Here is a 20423-nt window from a genome sequence, read left to right as displayed (position 1 = left end):
TATTTCCGCTTCAGCCCCCATAGTTTCGTGAAGTTCTGATTGGTGGCAGCGCTAAACGTAGGCTTCAGAATGCCTGACATTGAGTTTCTTCTGGCGGTAAACCAAACCACCGAACAAAAACACGGTGAATCGTCGGATGAGGCGTCTGTCATAATCGCAACAAGGTGACGCAAACCCGTCCGACCTCCCACGAGCCGGCGTGCCTCACACAGCTGTGATTCCCACAACGTTGAAACGTGCGGACACTCTCATTCGAGGTGATCGACGCATCACAAATACCTCGCTGCACAACTGGACGTCTCTGTTGGTGGTGCACCCAAGAGGAGCTCACAAAACTGCACTGAAATTTTCTTCCTCGCCATTCTACAGTCCGGATATCGGACATTCCGACTTCCATCTGTTTGGCCCAATGAAGGATGCACTCTGCGGGAAGCAGTACGTGGATGATGGGGAGGATACTGATGCAGCGGGACTTTGGCTCCGACGTCGACCAGTAGATGGTTGGTTGGTTGTTTTGGGGAAGGAGACCAGACAGCGAGGTCATCGCTCTCATCAGATTATGGAAGGACGGCGAAGGAAGTCGGCCGTACCCTTTGAAAGGAACCATCCCGGCATTTGCCTGGAGCGATTTAGGGAAATCACGGAAAACCTAAATCAGGATGGCCGGACGCGGGATTGAACCGTCGTCCTCCCGAATGCGAGTCCAGTGTCAACCACTGCGCCACCTCGCTCGGTGCGACCAGTAGAGTGGTACCATGTAAGGTGGATCGAGGCCGTCGTATTGAAAGGAGATTATGTTGAAAAATGGGGTTTTCTAGCCTAAAGAGTAGGCAATAATATGGTAATTGGAATGGGTGTATTGGAATCCACAATAAAACTAAACTGATAAAAAAATGTGTTGCATTGCTTATGGAACGCACCTCGTAAAACCAAATTTAAAAAGCTTCTCTTCTTATCTTATCTCAGAATAAAGCGTCTATACGAGGCAGTGTTTTAGTAAATGACGTACGTTCGTAACGGTATTAATCTGTTCCTTTTCTTGCCCACTCGCGGACAGTATTCGAAAAGAACGTTTACACGTTTTAGTAAGAATTCTTCTCTCTCTTACTTTATTCTGAGGGATCTTTATGCTTAATCTGTTCTTGTGACAAACCCAAACAGGTTAGCAACATTCTCTAGAGGAATCAGAGTGGAATCCATATGATCCCGTTGTGTGCAGCAACCATTGAATATAGACGCCGGAGAAAAGAACAGCAATCGATCGCGAAATCCATCGTTTTATTACAGCAGCTCTAGATTTCGACTACTACATAGTCATCTTCAGCGTACACAACAACAGATGACATTAGTCCAATGTGTCCACATAGTAAACAATATTGGTTGATGTAGAGTATACAGAAATCTAGCATGCTTTGGACAGACGTCAACTGTTGTTATATACACTGAATATGACTATGTAATATTTTAAATCTAGAGCTGCTGTAATAAAACGGCGGATTTCGTGATCGATTGCTCCTCTTTTCTCCATTGTCTATTCACCAGACTCTTGTGTCTTTGAATCTGTTCTACACTTTTCCCGAATTTTCTCATTTAATGTAAGTTGGTCATTTGCTGGTACCAGTGCTGTACCCTAAAGCTGACATATTACCTCCTCTACTATAGTTAGGTCTCTTATAGAGGCATGTATTCACCAATCTTTTCGTGAACAGAAAAGAAAGTAAATTATGATATTAGCAGGTACCGTTGCAGTGGTACGTAAAGGACTCACCAGCACTTCATCGAATTGAAGTGTTTATTGAATTCCACGTCCGGAAACGTCGCTGGCAAAATTATCATGGAGGTCTTGTCTAGGATATATTTAGCTGACGCTTGTCTGTAATTACCATTAGAAGCAAAATCAAAACTTTTTATGGTAATCAATATATTAGACTACCTTTTTATGTGCAAGTACTTCCACAATGTTACAAAAATACTTAGAGTGGCTTATACAGGGACTAACACAGGCTGTGAACATCTAGATGACCTCATGATCGTCACTGGGTCCATCCAGGAGCAACACATCCGAAATTTTAATTTAATAAACTTAGTGAGTAAAATTAAACGTAGTTCTTTTCGTAAAAGCTTTCATATACTGCCATATACTGACCAAAAATGTTCTGAGCCCCACGTCAGCCTACATTGAAGGACAATATCCCTGCGATGAGAGTTCGTGAAGATAAAAAAGTGTGTGAAGTCTTCTTCGTGCCTAGACACATTTACGCCAATAGATGTTTCGCTACTCGGGATAGGCGCTATGCTGTCACTCAAGCCACCCGACGGCAAAGAACAACTGATTTCATATGTGTCTAACAATGGTACATGTGAGTTATATCGAAATGGAAAAGGGGCCACCGGCTGTTATTTATGGTAACAGTATCAATAAATTCCGTGTTTTCTTACACAACAAAATTCCACCAAACCACAGGTGACAAGCAGTTAATTTCGCTTTTCGACTCCGAAGCGAACCTATTTGATAAGACAGCACAACAGTTTCTCCGGCCAGTGGTCTTTCTGAGCAGTCACCACTCAATAGGTCAATGTCCACGACCCGACGCATGTACTAACGCGTCCTGATCACGAGTTCAATGAGCAAGAGGCATTCTGTTTTCATCTCGATTAAAACATTAGTGTCAAGACAGACCAACAGATATGGCAAAATTGAAGTCCTGTGCTATTATAAATACATAGTATCCAGTGTCAATCACAGAAAAAAACCTCCTGGGTATCCTGCCATTTAATCTCATAAAATACTTGAAATGCTAAAATACTACGCCCTGAGAAAGTTCGCTGTAAGACGACCGAAACGTCGTTTATTTTAGGATTTTAAGGTCCTCTGTTATTGTCAGCTCAGAAACACGGAGAGGTACAATATATCCAGTCGCCGTTTCTTTCTTTTCCTACATTGCGACGTGTTTATCACTAATCTTTCAGCCATGCGCCATCGTAAGTGCACGTGTTTACTGTCCGTGACTGTAATGAGAGTATGTAGAGTGCAGCGTCATGTTTGTGTTGCCGATTGCGAAGATACACAAGAAGAGGGCGAAAGCTGCTGCCGATACAAAGACTAACTCTTCTCAAAGGATTCCGAGAACACCGTTATACTTAACATCGCCATGTCCACTATATCCAGTCTTGCGAAAATATTTGCGGTTTAACGTAAGTCATTAATGCAGTGTCTGGAGACCAATAATTCTGGGAATGAGAAACTTTACGCCATCGACTCTTCTCCCCTCGCAGGCCACATAGTGACTGTCACTGGGTCCAGGCAACAGGACGCAAAGTGACCATCGTCGGATGAGTGTCAGGACAAAAGCATTCAATATGCAGTTATATGCGGTTTATTCCCATGATCTTATAAACAGTGCAATAATGACTGACCTATGCGATTCGCGTTTCAAAACAATTCCAGTAACGTTCAGCAGTTCCGAATGTTGTTACTTCTCCTTTCATAGTTATATCTAGACCAATATCCTTAGCAGTAGGCGTCCACTGTCCTTGGTGATTGACAACTTTGACTTTTGCTTTCAAGACGTCTGTAATTCGAGGCTCGTTTGCACAGCCTCTTCCTGAAGCCGTCGTTAAGTCTTAACTTCCTGCTATGCGATGCATCCTCGAACTGCAGTCTAGCTGTGCGATGCCTCAAAGAAATTCGAAAATCATGCAAAGGAATTAGTAGCAAGTTAAAGTTTTGACCCGATTCGTCAGGTGTGTGCGGATGGCTCAGCCTTCAAGAGTACTGGTCACGTAATACAGGCATCCGAACTTGAGTCCCGGCCTAGCAAGCAGGTCTTTACAAATGATTAACTGGTTAGCTTGATTTATCGCACAGAGGTGTCGGAAGTGTATCGACAGTACTCCAAGAGTTGTTCCCACAGTCCATGCTTGGGTCGAAGAGATTAAAGTCGCTGCATTTTCTTTTTTTACCTCCAGCATAATGTAAATCAGTCTCTAAAAGCTGTCGCATTGACCTTTTCCTGGCAGGTTGGGGAGGGGGGGGGGGTTGGGGGGGGGGGGGGTGGAGGCGGGATGAAGGAGAACTAATGCTCAATCTTTCAGTTAATGGAGAAGTTTTCACAAATATTTTTAAAACCTTTTTACGGATTCGTTTGGTGACTTGTGGCGCAATTCAAGTTTCGCTTCCGGCTCAAACCTTTCCTGGTATTTTTTTTTCTAATTAGAGCACACTAGACATTTGCGTGACTGTGCGTTTTACGAAGACACTCATGGCTCTCTCGTGGATGCCATTTGGGATTCGCGTTTAATTACGAGAGAGCTGGACTGAGAGGAGATCAGCAATAGTGGAACTAGCAGGGGAGCCTTAATACGACTGCGTCGTCGAATCCAGGGAAATCCCCAGGCAACAGTACCGTGCCGTGAAGGGGAAGTCCCCCTGCAGTGCTGTACGGTAGCAGAACAGGCGTCCTCAATACTGGGTAGAAACGGTAAATGTCGTTCGTTAGCTAACGATGCTTCACTGTAAGATTGATAGCTATTCAACTGTCCAAGTACTGTAAACGATGTCTGTACTATGACTTCGCGCTGAGCTTTCCTAGATCATCCCTAACAACAGTCCAGAACCGAGCCTGTTCAGACGCCCCAGACACTGGACAGTGGTGTCACTTGCCTAAAATACATGGTCTGGTTCATGTATAGTAATAAGAGAAAGTACGATAGCGAATTTTATTGTGGTGAAGAGACTACTTCAGTTCCGAGTACACTAGTTACAAAACTTAATATTACACTAACTGAGTACCAGGCGTTGACCTGCTATGTATTTATTCCAGTTCTATTAGCCCATTCCCTCCTCCCTCTCTCTCTCTCTATCTATCTCCTCTGCCCTCCTCTCTGTCCAATTCCTTCTTTTCCCTTTCTCTCTGTCGACCTGCTCCACCCCCACACTCTGTCAACCTCTTCTTTCTCCTCTGTTTACCCATCTGCTACTCTCCTCCTCTTCCCTTTCTATGTTCATCCCCTCTTCACCCTCTCTCCGTCAGTCTCCTCCTCTACACTTTCTCTGTGCATCTACTGCTCCTCCTCCCGCTGTGCACCTCCTCCTTCCCTCACACGTCCTGAACCAGTAATAAATAAATGAAGTTCAGCCGTGTACTGCTATATCCTAAAGATGCATTTTACTGCTTTGTACGAAAGATGTATTTAGCTACAATGTACATTCATGTGGCTGTCGTAATGTACCTTATCGAATAGCTTATTGGACGATTTGATAATGAGCTTAGGCTCAAAACTAGTCATAAAGTAACAAAGGAAATTAATATTGTAACTTTGATAGTTTTCTGCAATTTATTTCATAACTTGGTTAACCAGAATAGTTGCAGAAGTCATTACTTCCAGAATGCTATAAATTAGTAGCTGAAGAAGATCTTACGCTGTCTCCTGATAATGATGAACATTTTTTCCAGTATGCTTACGTAACGTCAAAATTTCGATATTATTTGTGGTTATGGTAAGTTCCTGTGGGACCAAACTGCTGAGGTCAACGATCCCTAGGCCTTTAATTCGGGCGGGGGGGGGGGGGGGGGCATCAGTCTTCTGATTGGTTTGATGCGGCCCGCTACGAATTCCTCTAGGCTTACACACTACTTAATCTAACTTAAACTAACTTACGCTAAGGACAACACACGCACCCATGCCCGAGGGAGGACTCGAACCTCCGACGATGTCATTTGTGTTTAACCATAGCGAACTACATCTACATCTGCATACATACGCCGCAATCCACCATAGGTGCGTGTCGGAGGGTACCCCGTACCACAACTAGCATCTTCTCTCCCTGTTCCACACCCAAAGAGAACGAGGGAAAAATGAATGCCTATATGCCTCTGTACGAGCCCTAATCTCTCTTATCTTATCTTTGTGGTCTTTCCGCGAAATATAAGTTGGCGGCAGTAAAATTGTACTGCAGTCAGCCTCAAATGCTGGTTCTCTAAATTTCCTCATTAGCGATTCACGAAAAGAACGCCTCCTTTCCTCTAGAGACTCCCACCCGAGTTCCTGAAGCATTTCCGTAATACTCGCGTGATGATCAAACCTACCAGTAACAAATCTAGCAGCCCGCCTCTGAATTGCTTCTATGTCCTCCCTCAATCCGACCTGGTAGGGATCCCAAACGCTCGAGCAGTACTCGAGAATACGTCGTATTAGCGTTTTATAAGCGGTCTCCTTTACAGATGAACGACATCTTCCAAAATTCTACCAATGAACCGAAGACGACTATCCGCCTTCCCCACAACTGCCGTTACATGCTTGTCCCACTTCATATCGCTCTGAAATGTTACGCCCAAATATTTAATCGACGTGACTGTGTCAAGCGCTACACTACAAATGGAGTATTCAAACATTACAGCATTCTTTTTCCTATTGATCTGCATTAATTTACATTTATCTATATTTAGAGTTAGCTGCCATTCTTTACACCAATCACAAATTCTGTCCAAGTAATCTTGTATCCTCCTACAGTCACTCAACGACGACACCTTCCCGTACACCACAGCATCATCAGCAAACAGCCGCACATTGCTATCTACCCTATCCAAAAGATCATTTATGTAGATAGAAAACAACAGCGGACCTACCACACTTCCCTGGGGCGCTCCAGATGATACCCTCACCTCCGATGAACACTCACCATCGAGGACAACGTACTGGGTTCTATTGCTTAAGAAGTCTTCGAGCCACTCATATACTCGGGAACAGCCCCTTAGTTAGGAGTCTGCAGTGGGGCACCGACTCAAACGCTTTCCGGAAGTCAAGAAATATGGCATCCGTCTGATACTAGGTCTGACACGAGGTCAGCTGTAGGCAAATACAAGATGTAGGAAGGAGGGAAGATGACGGTTCCACGTCCCGTCGACATCGAGGTCATTAGAGACGGCAGACAAGCTCGGAATGTTTCAAGGACGAGGATGGAATTCCGCCGCGCCCTTTCAAAGGAATCATTTCGGCATTTGCCTGGAGCGATTTGGGAATATCACGGAAAACCTAAACCTGGATGACTGGACGCGGATTTGAACCGTCGTCGTTCCGGATGCGCCACCTCGGTCCGTAATGCAAGGGCTGAAGCATTTAACGTTGGTTTCGCAAATGACCCACAAAAAAATGGTTCAAATGGCTCTGAGCACTATGGGACTTAACATCTGAAGTCATCAGTCCCCTAGAACTTAGAACAACTTAAACCTAACTAACCTAAGGACATCACATATATCCATGCCCGAGGCAAGATTCGAACCTGCGACCGTAGCGGGGGCGCGGTTCCAGACTGTAGCGCCTAGAACCGCTCGGCCAACCGAGCCGGCTCAAATGACCCAGCTTCGCGACAGCTGGATAGCGTACATCACGAATGCTGCAGAAAATAATTAGCAGGTTCTTTGCATCATTCATCTCCAATTTAGGCAATCTGTTGATGAAGAGTACGGCCATACCCGCAAGATATATCCAGGCCCAGTAAAAATCCGAATATGGTACGGGATTAGATCCCCACATTGTTCTAATTAGTACACTACTGGCCATTAAAATTGCTACACCAAGAAAAAATGCAGATGATAAACGGGTACTCATTGCGCAAATATATTATACTAGAACTGACATGTGATTACATATTCACGCAATTTGGCTGCATAGATCCTGAGAAATCAGTACCCAGAACAACCTACTCTGGCCGTAATAACGACCTAGATACGCGTGGTCATTGAGTCAAACAGTACGCGTGGTCATTGAGTCAAATAGAGCTTGGATGGCGTGTACAGGTACAACTGCCCATGCAGCTTCAACACGATACCACAGTACATCAGGAGTAGTGACTGGCGTATTGTGACGAGCCAGTTGCTCGGCCACCTTTGACCAGACGTTTTCAGTTGGTGAGAGATCTGGAGAATGTGCTAGCCGTACAGGACCTGCAACATGCGGTCGTGCATTATCCTGCTGAAATTTACGGTTTCGCAGGGATCGAATGAAGGGTAGAGCCACGGGTCGTAACACATCTGAAATGTAACGTCCAATGTTCAAAGTGCCGTCAATGCGAACAAGAGGTGACCGAGACGTGTAACTAATGGCACTCCATACCATCACGCCGGGTGATACGCCAGTATAGCGATGACGAATACACGCTTTCAATGTGCGTTCACCGCGATGTCGCCAAACACGGATGCGACTATCACGATGTTGTAAGCAGAACCTGGATTCATCCGAAAAAATTTCGTTTTGCCATCCATGCACCCAGGTTCGTCGTTGAGTACACCATCGCAGGCGCTCCTGTCTGTGATGCAGCATCAAGGGTTGGTTCAAATGGCTCTGAGCACTATGCGACTTAACTTCTGAGGTCATCAGTCGCCTAGAACTTAGGACTAATTAACCCTAACTAACCTAAGGGCATCACACACATCCATGCCCGAGGCAGGATTCGAAACTGCGACCTTAGCGGTCGCTCGGCTCCAGACTGTAGCGCCTAGAACCGCACGGCCACTACGGACGGCAGCGTCAAGGGTAACCGCAGTCATGGTCTCCGAGCTGACAGTCCATGCTGCTGCAAACGTCGTCGAACTGTTCGTGCAGATGGTTGTTGTCTTGCAAACGTCCCCATCTGTTGATTCAGGGATCGAGACGTGGCTGCACGATCCGTTACAGCCATGCGGATAAGATGCCTGTCATCTCGACTGCTATTGATACGAGGCCGTTGGAATCCAGCACAGCGTTCCGTATTAGCCTACTGAACCCACCGATTCCATATTCTGCTAACAGTCATTGGATCTCGACCAACGCGGGCAACAATGTCGCGATACGATAAACCGCAATCGCGATAGGCTACAATCCGACCTTTATCAAAGTCGGGAACGTGATGGTACGCATTTCTCCTCTTTACACGAGGCATCACAACAACGTTTCACCCGACAACGCTGGTCAACTGCTGTTCGTGTATGAGAAATCGGTTGGAAACTTTCCTCATGTCAGCACGTCGTAGGTGTCGCCACAGGCGCCAACCTTGTGTGAATGCTCTGAAAAGCTAATCATTTGCATATCACAGCATCTTCTTGCTGTCGGTTAAATTTCGCGTCTGTCGCACGTCATCTTCGTGGTGTAGCAATTTTAATGGCCAGTAGTGTAGAAACACGCCCCAGCTAGTGCGTGCATTTACTCAACGCTGGCACTGTCACGAGTTCGCAATGGTACAGAAGCCGCAGTCGCGTTCGCGCCAGAGCGCGGCTGGAAATCGCAGAACGCATGCGATGCGAGGGCGTGGCCAGGCTGCCGCGACGGGCAGAGGACAGGTGGCCGTGGCGGTGGGCGTGGCCTCGGGGAAGTCGCGTGCCTCCACCGCGTGCAGTCTGCACGGTCCCCCGCTGCACCAGCGTTATCTCGCTGCCTCGCTGCCGCGTCTGCTTAGCCAAGTATTCCACACGGGCACGTTCTGGCCAAATGCACAGACAGACTCATCCAGTTCGCATGATGACTGTAGCAGCTCTATCACTATGGCACAAATTGGAAATGCCAGCGTGTCAGACCAACTGTCGATAGTGACTCGGTTTTGCTACCGAAACTGTGCACTTCGGAACCGCTGACCGTACTTCAGTGACAGCCCGCATCTTGTGGTCGTGCGGTAGCGTTCTCGCTTCCCACACCCGGGTTCCCGGGTTCGATTCCCGTCGGGGTCAGGGAATTTCTCTGCCTCGTGATGGCTGGGTGTCGTGTGCTGTTCTTAGGTTAGTTAGGTTTAAGTAGTTCTAAGTTCTAGGGGCCTGATGACCATAGATGTTAAGTCCCATAGTGCTCAGAGCCATTTGAACCATTTGAACTTCAGTGACACCCTTGGTCTTCCAGTACTCTTGCATTTCTAAAAGCAACTGCTTCTACATTTACACACACAAGTTGTCCCATTTATCTAGAAATAACTTTTTGTCCACAAGCAAAATAAAAATTACATCAAGCAACTGTTGTACAGCTTGACTGCCTTTCTTGTAACTCTGTTTTTTACGAGGGTATGACATCAGTATGTCTTTTTTAAGTAGCACTTCACGTTTTTTTCTTCTGTAATCCACTTCCTCACCGGCCGATGTGGCCGAACGGTTCTAGGCGCTAGAGTCTGGAACCGCGCGACCGCTACTGTCGCAGGTTCGGATCCTGCCTCGGGCATGGATGTGTGTGATGTCCTTAGGTTAGTTAGGTTTAAGTAGTTCTAAATTATAGGGGACTGATGACCTCAGAAGTCCCATAGTGCTCAGAGCCATTTGAACCAATCCAATTCGTCCTGTTAAGATCTGTTCAAATACGTATCACAGTGCACTGTTTACGTAAACACGGCTTTATTAGAAACGTAACACGCAACTGACTTTAACTCTCCTATACTAGCAAACAGTGCAGGTACCTGGGGTTGAAAGTGTCTGTGTGTGCAATGCACACCAATGAAGAAAAGCTAGAGATACTGCATATCTATCGAAAATGTAAGTTAGCAGAACAGTAATTGTAATAATCAAGATACAGAGGAACTACAGACATTGGCTGCGAGTGAGCACTGATTTAAATCAATGGGCGGGGTTGAAAGTTTGTGCCGGATCAGGATTCGAGCCCGTCTCTCCTGCTTACTAGGAAGATGCGCTGACCACTGCGCCATCTTTTTCTTCTTCTTCTTCTTCTTCTTATTATTATTATTATTATAACTTGTCTCCCTCATTTTCCTGACTATAACGTAACCTATAAAAAGATCTCTATTTGCGACCCGCACTTGGACCCTAAAAACAAAAATATGTGCACCATTACGGGCGTTGGCCCATGACTAATCGACGGTTCAATCCCGCGTCCGGCCATCCTGATTTAGGTTTTCCGTGATTTCCCTAAATCACTTCAGGCAAATGCCGGGATGGTTCCTCTGAAAGGGCACGGCCGACTTCCTTCCCCATCCTTCCCTACTCCGATGAGACCGATGACTACGCTGTCTGGTCTCCTTCCCCAAACCAACCAACCAACCCATGACTAAGCCAAGCCCAACAGTTCTACCTAAACTGAGGAGTACTGAAGCCACTCAACTCACTCAATAAAAGCAAGTCTTCCGGTCCAGACTGTATACCAATTAGGTTCTTTTCGGAGTATGCTGATGCATTAGCTCCATACTTAACAATCATATACAACCGTTCGCTCGACGAAAGATGCGTACTCCAAGATGGAAAGTTGCACCGGTCATACCAGTATTTAAAACGGACAACGGGAGTAATCCACTAAATTACAGGCCCATATCGTTAACATCGATATGCAGCAGGATTTTGGAACACATATTGTATTCGAACATTATGAATTACCTAGAAGGAAACGGTCTATTGACACACAGTCAACATGGGTTTAGAAAACATCGTTCCTGTGAAACACTACTAGCTCTTTATTCACATGAAGTGCTGAGTGCTATTGACAAGGGTTTTCAGATAGATTCCGTATTTCTGGATTTCCGGAAGGCTTTTGACAGTGCACCACACAAGCGGCTCGTAGTGAAATTGCGAGCTTATGGAATATCGTCTCAGTTATATGACTGGATTTGCTATTTCCTGTCAGAGAGGCCACAGTTCATAGAAATTGACGGAAAGTGATCGAGTAAAACAGAAGTGATTTCAGGCATTCCCAAAGGTAGGGTGACAGGCCCTTTGCTGTTTCTTATCTATACAAACGATTTTGGAGACAATCTGAGCAGCCGTCTTCGGTTTTTTGCAGATGACGCTGTCGTTTATCGACTAATAAAGTCATCAGAAGATCAAAACAAACCGGAAAACGATTTAGAAAAAAATACCTGAATGGTGCGAAAAGTGGCAGTTGACCCTAAATAACGAAAAGTGTGAGGTCGTCCACATGAGTGCTAAAAGGAACTCGTTAAACTTCGGTTACACGATAAATCAGTCTAAACTAAAAGCCGTAAATTCAACTAAATACCTAGGTATTACAATTACGAACAACTTAAATTGGAAAGAACACATAGAAAATGTTGTGGAGAAGGCTAACCAAAGGCTGCCTTTTATTGGCAGGACACTTAGAAAATGTAACAGACCTACTAAGGAGACTGCCTGCACTACGCTTGTCCGTCCTCTTTTAGAATACTGCTGCGCAGTGTGGGATCCTTACCAGGTGGGACTGACGGAGTACATCGACAAAGTTCAAAGAAAGGCAGCACGTTTTGTATTATCGTGAAATAAGGGGGAGAGTGTCACAGAAATGACACAGGATTTGGGCTAGAAATCATTAAAAGAAAGGCGTTTTTCGTTGAGACGGAATCTTCTCACGAAATTCCATTCACCAACTTTCTCCTCCGAATGCGAAAATATTTTGTTGACACCGACCTACATAGGACGAAACGATCACCACGATAAATTAAGGGAAATCAGAGCTCGTACGGAAAGATTTAGGTGTTCATTCTTTCCGCGCGCTATACGAGATTGGAATAATACAGAATTGTGAAGGTTGTTCGATGAACCCTCTGCCAGGCACTTAATGTGATTAGCAGAGTATCCATGTAGATGTAGATGGAAAGAAGAGGAGTGGGAGGGTAACAAATGTATGCCACAGATAAAATGATCTGTCTTGTTTTGGCCCGAACCTGTGGAGTGAAGTCCATAAAGCTGCCCGTATATAAGTCCGCCCGTAGCCGTGGAGAAATCCATAGATGTCTTCTCCAAATAAAGGGGAATATCGTTGGGGATCGTAGTATCAAAAAATCAGAAATAGTTCATGAGATCAGCTGTTCATTTCAGGGCCATTCCAACTGCATGACGGCTCGTAGAAAAAACTCCATAGGAAGTTGGAACAGTATTGCCTATGTTTCGGATTACAGACAATGGCACAATGTCGTTCGTTCGCATAAGTCCAAAAATCGGGAATACGTTTCTCGCCAGTGGAAAAAATACACTCCTGGAAATGGAAAAAAGAACACATTGACACCGGTGTGTCAGACCCACCATACTTGCTCCGGACACTGCGAGAGGGCTGTACAAGCAATGATCACACGCACGGCACAGCGGACACACCAGGACCCGCGGTGTTGGCCGTCGAATGGCGCTAGCTGCGCAGCGTTTGTGCACCGCCACCGTCAGTGTCAGTCAGTTTGCCGTGGCATACGGAGCTCCATCGCAGTCTTTAACACTGGTAGCATGCCGCGACAGCGTGGACGTGAACCGTATGTGCAGTTGACGGACTTTGAGCGAGGGCGTATAGTGGGCATGCGGGAGGCCGGGTGGACGTACCGCCGAATTGCTCAACACGTGGGGCGTGAGGTCTCCACAGTACATCGATGTTGTCGCCAGTGGTCGGCGGAAGGTGCACGTGCCCGTCGACCTGGGACCGGACCGCAGCGACGCACGGATGCACGCCAGGACCGTAGGATCCTACGCAGTGCCGTAGGGGACCGCACCGCCACTTCCCAGCAAATTAGGGCCACTGTTGCTCCTGGGGTATCGGCGAGGACCATTCGCAACCGTCTCCATGAAGCTGGGCTACGGTCCCGCACACCGTTAGGCCGTCTTCCGCTCACGCCCCAACATCGTGCAGCCCGCCTCCAGTGGTGTCGCGACAGGCGTGAATGGAGGGACGAATGGAGACGTGTCGTCTTCAGCGATGAGAGTCGCTTCTGCCTTGGTGCCAATGATGGTCGTATGCGTGTTTGGCGCCGTGCAGGTGAGCGCCACAATCAGGACTGCATACGACCGTGGCACACATGGCCAACACCCGGCATCATGGTGTGGGGAGCGATCTCCTACACTGGCCGTACATCACTGGTGATCGTCGAGGGGACACTGAATAGTGCACGGTACATCCAAACCGTCATCGAACCCATCGTTCTACCATTCCTAGACCGGCAAGGGAACTTGCTGTTCCAACAGGACAATGCACGTCCGCATGTATCCCGTGCCACCCAACGTGCTCTAGAAGGTGTAAGTCAACTACCCTGGCCAGCAAGATCTCCGGATCTGTCCCCCATTGAGCATGTTTGGGACTGGATGAAGCGTCGTCTCACGCGGTCTGCACGTCCAGCACGAACGCTGGTCCAACTGAGGCGCCAGGTGGAAATGGCATGGCAAGCCGTTCCACAGGACTACATCCAGCATCTCTACGATCGTCTCCATGGGAGAATAGCAGCCTGCATTGCTGCGAAAGGTGGATATACACTGTACTAGTGCCGACATTGTGCATGCTCTGTTGCCTGTGTCTATGTGCCTGTGGTTCTGTCAGTGTGATCATGTGATGTATCTGACCCCAGGAATGTGTCAATAAAGTTTCCCCTTCCTGGGACAATGAATTCACGGTGTTCTTATTTCAATTTCCAGGAGTGTATATCGAACTGCAAGGCTGCGGAACCAATTCACAGAGTGAGTCTTCGTCTGCGGGTAGTACAAGTCATCTGAGAACAATATCGTTTGCGTTGTTATTCGGTCAGGAGTAGCACGTGTGATAAATGCCAGAATTCGCTGGACCAACCGCCAGGCGTCTACTGCCGGGCCACATGCAAAGCGATGATCGTCCGTGTCCTTCACCTCACACGTGACGCAAAGTGGGGAGTCGGCGAGGTGAACTGGGAGGAGACGAGAACGATTCGGTTGTTTCCCAGTAACGGTGGAATTTCACGCGGGGCGTGCAGCTGTGTTAAGGAAACGGACGCTCACCGCCCGCCATATACTGCTCCGCCCAAAGTGCGGGTACTTCTGCTGCATCACACACTGGTATCCCAAATTAAAGCAACAAACGGAAATTTTGCAAAGTTGCGTTTATTTTGCCACAAAACAGTATAAACAGAAGATAGTAAAGTAGAAACAATGTAAAGAATACAGAGCTGCAGTGTGGAAAACGGTAGACAAAAATGTTCTTGTTTTTTTGCCAATTTAACAGATTTGCACACACATTCTGACAACTGATTACTGTGCTCAGTACGGGGTATGACCACCCCTGACAGCAATAAACGCCTGACAACGACGAGGCATGCTGTGAATGATGGCACCAATCTCATGTTGAGGCAATAACGCCCACATTCTTCCTGCAGAGCTGCTCGCAAGTCTTGAGGAGTGGTTGGTGGATGTTGATGTGATGCAGTCCGTCTCCTTAGTGCATCCCAGACGTGCTCTATGGAGTTCATATCGTAAGAGCGAGCAGGCCACGTCATGAGTGCGTTATCTTCCGTTTCCAAGTAAACGTCAACCACGCGTTTTCTATGAGGTCGAGCGTTGTTGTCCATGAACATGGAGTCTGTGCCTACAGCACTTCGCAACAACTGCACATGAGATCCCAAGATCTCCTCACGGTACTTAACAGCAGTTAAATCTTGCCGATTCACCTGTACAATTTCACGAAGAGCTGTTCGAGTGGTCAACATAATCCCTGCCCACACCATTAGGGATCCTCCTCGATATCGGTCCCTTTCCACAATGATTGGGTCCAGAAATCGTGTTCCTCGTTCACTCCGGATAAAAATTCGTCTAGAATGATTGTGCAGACCAATTCTGGACTCATCAGTGAAAAGAACATTGGCGCACTGTTTGACCATCTAGATGGCCTGTTGACGACTCCACTCTATACTTTCCTTCTGAGAAGACGCGTCAGAGATACACTTACAGCAAGTCTCCAACAATAAAGACCACTCTGCCGAAGCCTTCTGTTTTGCCTCGATCCATAACGTCCAGTGGATGTTGAGAGTCAGATGCCAGTTGTCGTTCAGTACCGAGTCGGTTCCGTAGTGCCCTTACAGTCAAATAACGGTCCTCTCTTACTGATGTGGTCGGCCCTGCTCCAGTCTTTGGGATACAGTTCCGGTCTCTATAAACTGTCACCACATCCGAGAACCAACAGAACGATTCACATTAATCCAATCGGGCCACATCAGTTTGCGACTGTCCTGCTTCCATTCCTCCTATACCTACACTGTAGAGAGTCTGGCAGGCGTCTTCTCTGTGCCACACTGCACCGTCTGTGACTGTGTACACGGCGATTGTGAATGTGGGACTACCTGACAAATACTACCCCATTTGATAGGTGCCCTGACGTCATCGCTGGCGTAGTTGTCCGTCTACCGGAATGCCGTCTTCCATGCAGAACACGATGGCACGGGCATCTGTTGACAGTTGATAAGATTATATCGTGACTTAGATACAGGACGGATAAATAGCGGTTTGTTGCTTTAATTTTGGGCACCAGTGTATCTGGGGCGCGGGCTAGTTGCCTCTAAGTGCAGACACCTTCATCGACAGCAGACGCACAGGCGACAAAGAGGCAGGAAGGTGTCTGTGTTCTAGAAAAAAGATTCCGATGTCACAGAAGAGCACTGGGATGTCTGACAACGTCACTGGAGGAGCCAACGAGGCTGGGGCATATGCGTCAAGCAACGCCGCCTCATCATCTACTGCGAACTGACAAAAAAAAAAAAAAAAAAAAAAAAAAACGGCTGGAGCTCTGTCTGGAACATGGGAAAGACCCACACTCCCTCGAGCCTGGGGAAGGGTGAGGAACCCACAGCAGACATTGAAGATCACACCCTTTGCGCCACGTGAGGGAACCGCGACGCTACATAGGTGTTGACATAGCACGCATGTTGCAGAAGGTCAAGGGAGTGGAGGCGATATTCAACGAGTCAAGGCCTGATCCGGTGCAGCTGCCGTCTGCATTTTATGTCCGCAGAGCACTGCATGTCAGCTGTGAAGTCGATGCTAAGGCAACTGAGCAGGTCAATGCTCCCATTAGACATGTCTGTAATGATACACATAGCACTGCGAAGGCAGAGAACCGAATCGTCTGCATAGGCAGTGCAGGAAAATCGATGTCCACCTAGCTACATTCAATGGTTCTAGGGCAAAGGCATACAGCAACAGCAACAGGGGCACCTCTGTTGCACTCAACGACTGATCAGGATAGGTTGTGTGAGCCTACCGTTATACAGTACCTAGGATGTGGCACCACGCAAGAGATATGTGATCATCTCGACAATGGTTTATGGGTATCCCATATGAGAGAGGACAGCTGTAAGAAAGGAATGATCGATTTGATCCAACGCATGGCTGAAGCCTAAGGATGTAAAAGCCACAGGCAACTGTAGAAGTTGAGCAGTCAGATCAGATCCCTGTAGTGGTGGACTATCCAAATGTTGCACTCTCCACCTTGCGACGCCTGATCGTAGGCCATGACATGATGGGCCTCTTAAGTCGTGCTGCTAAAAGGCGTGTAATACCCACTATTTAGCAAGGTCAAAGGGCGATAGTCTCTAATGTGTGGACTCCCATGGGGTTTGTGCATAGGGTATTGGGCACCCTCACCGCAGTTGACGTCAGTTCTTCGCCGATAGCAGTCCAGTTTGGCGCTAAGAGTTATCGGAAAGCACGATAAAATTAGAGGAGGATGCAGCACAAGCCAGGTGACTTGTTGTCAGGCAGCCTCAGATAGCATAGAGGACTTCAAAAAAATGTTCAAATTTGTGTGAAATCTTGTGGGACTTAAGTGCTAAGGGCATCAGTCCCTAAGCTTACACAATACTTAACCTAAAGTATCCTAAGGACAAACACACACACCCATGCCCGAGGGAGGACTCGAACCTCCGCCGGGACCAGCCGCACAGTACATGACTGCAGCGCCCTAGACCGCTCGGCTAATCCCGCGCGGCTCGAGGACTTCGCCTTCCTTTACTGGTGCCTCCAGTGCCAATGCCGCATCCTGGTACCATGTCAAACTTTGGCCAAGAGGCTTCTTCTTACTGCTGGTGAACCTGGGTGGTTAGTATAAAACCTAGCATAATGGGCATGACGAGCGCATCCACTGCTGCATTGGATGTCATGTTGCCTGCCTTCGTCATCAACGATGATCCGTGGTTGGTTGGTTGTTTGGGGAAGGAGATCAGACAGCGTGGTCATCGGTCTCATCGGATTAGGGAAGGATGGGGAAGGAAGTCGGCCGTGCCCTTTCAGAGGAACCATCCCGGCATTTGCCTGGAGTGATTTAGGGAAATCACGGAAAACCTAAATCACGATGGCCGGACGCGGGATTGAACCGTCGTCCTCCCGAATGCGAGTCCAGTGTATAACCACTGCGCCACCTCGCTCGGTCAGTGATGATCCATATCAGGGCCTGGTGCCATATGTGTAGATGTTAATAATTCAGACACCAGAGAGTGTGAGAGCCATTCCCTTCGCATCTGGGAGATATTGGACCTCGTCAAAAGGTAACTCTTCACAGACAAGGATCGCCAACCGCTACCAGTGTCTGAGCATGGGAGACGAAAGGGATATACTTAAAGGGTTTAGAAAACCATCGATAAGCACTTCCTTTTAAGAAGTCCATGTATAAGCCTGCCACACCAAGTTTATCATGGAACATAGCCAATTTGTTTGGGGCATGGATAGCGTTGACATTGATCATAGCTAGACGATATGTCTGTTCCAGCACACCTGATCTACCAGTGGCATCCAGCTGGCGCAGACCACATAAGATGGTCGAAGACGTGGCAGTCTCTGTGATGAGATAGCGGGGAGCACAACAGATGGAATGCGCCCACCTGTGGTATCCACAGGCCGTTCCAATTCTTCTTCTATTTATTCTTCCCAAGGAACAGAAGTAGCACAAGTGCGTTGTTCAGGGATAGAACCATCAGGACACCCCTACTTGCAAGCGACCTCCAGAGACGGCGAATCTACAGAGGGCGCAGCGGCGGAAGGAAAGGCGTCAAGGCTGTGGGGGACAAACTGATGTGTTAGATGGGGAAGGAGGCACGCTCAGAAGCAGATCTTTCGAGATCGTTGCGTCTTCCAACGTTGATTCGCCATCCTCGCTGTCAACCTGAGGAGACAACTGTCAGATGGCGTACGAATAGATTTCTTGCACTTTCTCGGTGCCTTCTGCTTCCGAATGCGTTGTTCCATATCGGAGTGTGGTCGACTGTCATCCGACGCTGCCCCAACCGGAAGGAAGGCAGAGGTTGGTTTGACGCCGAAGTCGACGTCCATCGCAACTCTAACGTGTTCTGATGGGTACGCGAGGACGTCGTTCCCGCCAGAGGTGATGGGGAGGGAATCTGAAGACTCACCTCGCGGCAGTGTCCAGCATAGATGGCAGATGGGAAGGAATCTGAGCCGGTGCATCTGACACCTTCGCAACAGTGGCGTAGAGAACAGGGAGTGCTGTACGTGCCGCAGTTGGTGCGACATCTCCTACCGGCGTCTGAATAAGGCGTCTTCGGAAAAAGTCCGACAGGACGTGGCCCTCATGGCCACAGCCGGCACAAATGTGTGGCTGACAGTCGTACACTGTGATCGCCTGCAGGCCGCCAATCATCAAGTAAGAAGGCATGTGTTTCGTCAGTTCAAGTTCTCACGCACGCCATTTAAGACGTGGATGTTCGCTAAGGTCAGCCGTTTTTCTGCGGCGTGAAAGTCGAAAAATAGATATGATCACATGTTGCGGTACCATAAACAGCTACAACAAGACCATTGAGGTGTTTGAATTTCAGTCACTGGGTGAAACATTGCACAAAATCAGCGCACACTTCTTTGGCCTGCAGTCTAATGTACACGACGCTGCACGTGATGGAGAAGTAAATTCATACAACATCTTCAGGTGCGAGATGAAGTTCACAACATACGAAATGTTCCACTTTGTTTTCTCGAGATCGTGCATCTTCCGCTTGAACTGTGATCTTTATAGTCACATGGAGGTCACTGCAGGTCACAACGTAAAGGAAGATAGCGACGTAGCACCGCACACTAACATGTAAACAAAAACACGCCTGTGGAGCGGTGCTCAGAGTGGTGAGCACGTCCGCCTCATGTCACAACTATGAGCCGACTGCCATGCAATCTGGACAAAGTGGTCATCTCAACTGCATGGACTACTGTGGTATGCCTCCCGTCAGACCGAAATTTTCAACGTTTCCACGCACTACTACCGTAGTGCCCCTTGTCCATTATCCTCATTACTCGTGGCATTTCGCCGATTCCCACAAGAGTTAGAGCTTAGTATGTACGTGCACTGAATAGGTCATTAGTCGTTCTCACCTTCATTATATATATGTGGTGTCTGGTGGTGTGGTAGGATAGTCTATCCACTTGTGATGACCACTGTGCCTGGATGGCATTGTGGTCAGAGCATCTACGTAGTAAACAGATGACTCAGATTCGAATCCTGGTCTGGCGCAAATTTTCAACTTGCCCCATTGATTTGAATCGAAGTCCACTGGCAACTAATATCTTTCATTCATTTGTGTTTTGATTCATAGTGGCTGCTGGATCAAAATGGTCTGTGTTCTTTCAGACATGTCCAAAAGAGCTGACACCACATATATATAGTTAAGATGAGAACAGCTAATGATCTCTTCAGTGCAGATGCACACCAAGCTCGAACTCTCACGGGGACCGGCGAAATGCCGCGAGTAATCAGAG

At 47.5% G+C, this 20423-nt stretch overlaps 1 protein-coding gene across 1 annotated transcript in view; it reads left to right on the top strand.

The window, feature by feature from the left end:
- The window catches only part of LOC126235765 (uncharacterized), a 716416-nt gene that overhangs the window by 572086 nt on the left and 123907 nt on the right, over positions 1 to 20423 (top strand). The window lies entirely within an intron of this gene.

This window comes from Schistocerca nitens, chromosome 2, assembly GCF_023898315.1.
Source record: "Schistocerca nitens isolate TAMUIC-IGC-003100 chromosome 2, iqSchNite1.1, whole genome shotgun sequence".
NCBI lineage: Eukaryota > Metazoa > Arthropoda > Insecta > Orthoptera > Acrididae > Schistocerca > Schistocerca nitens.
Note: the sequence above shows the minus strand (reverse complement) of the source record. Positions and strands in the feature narration are given on the sequence as shown.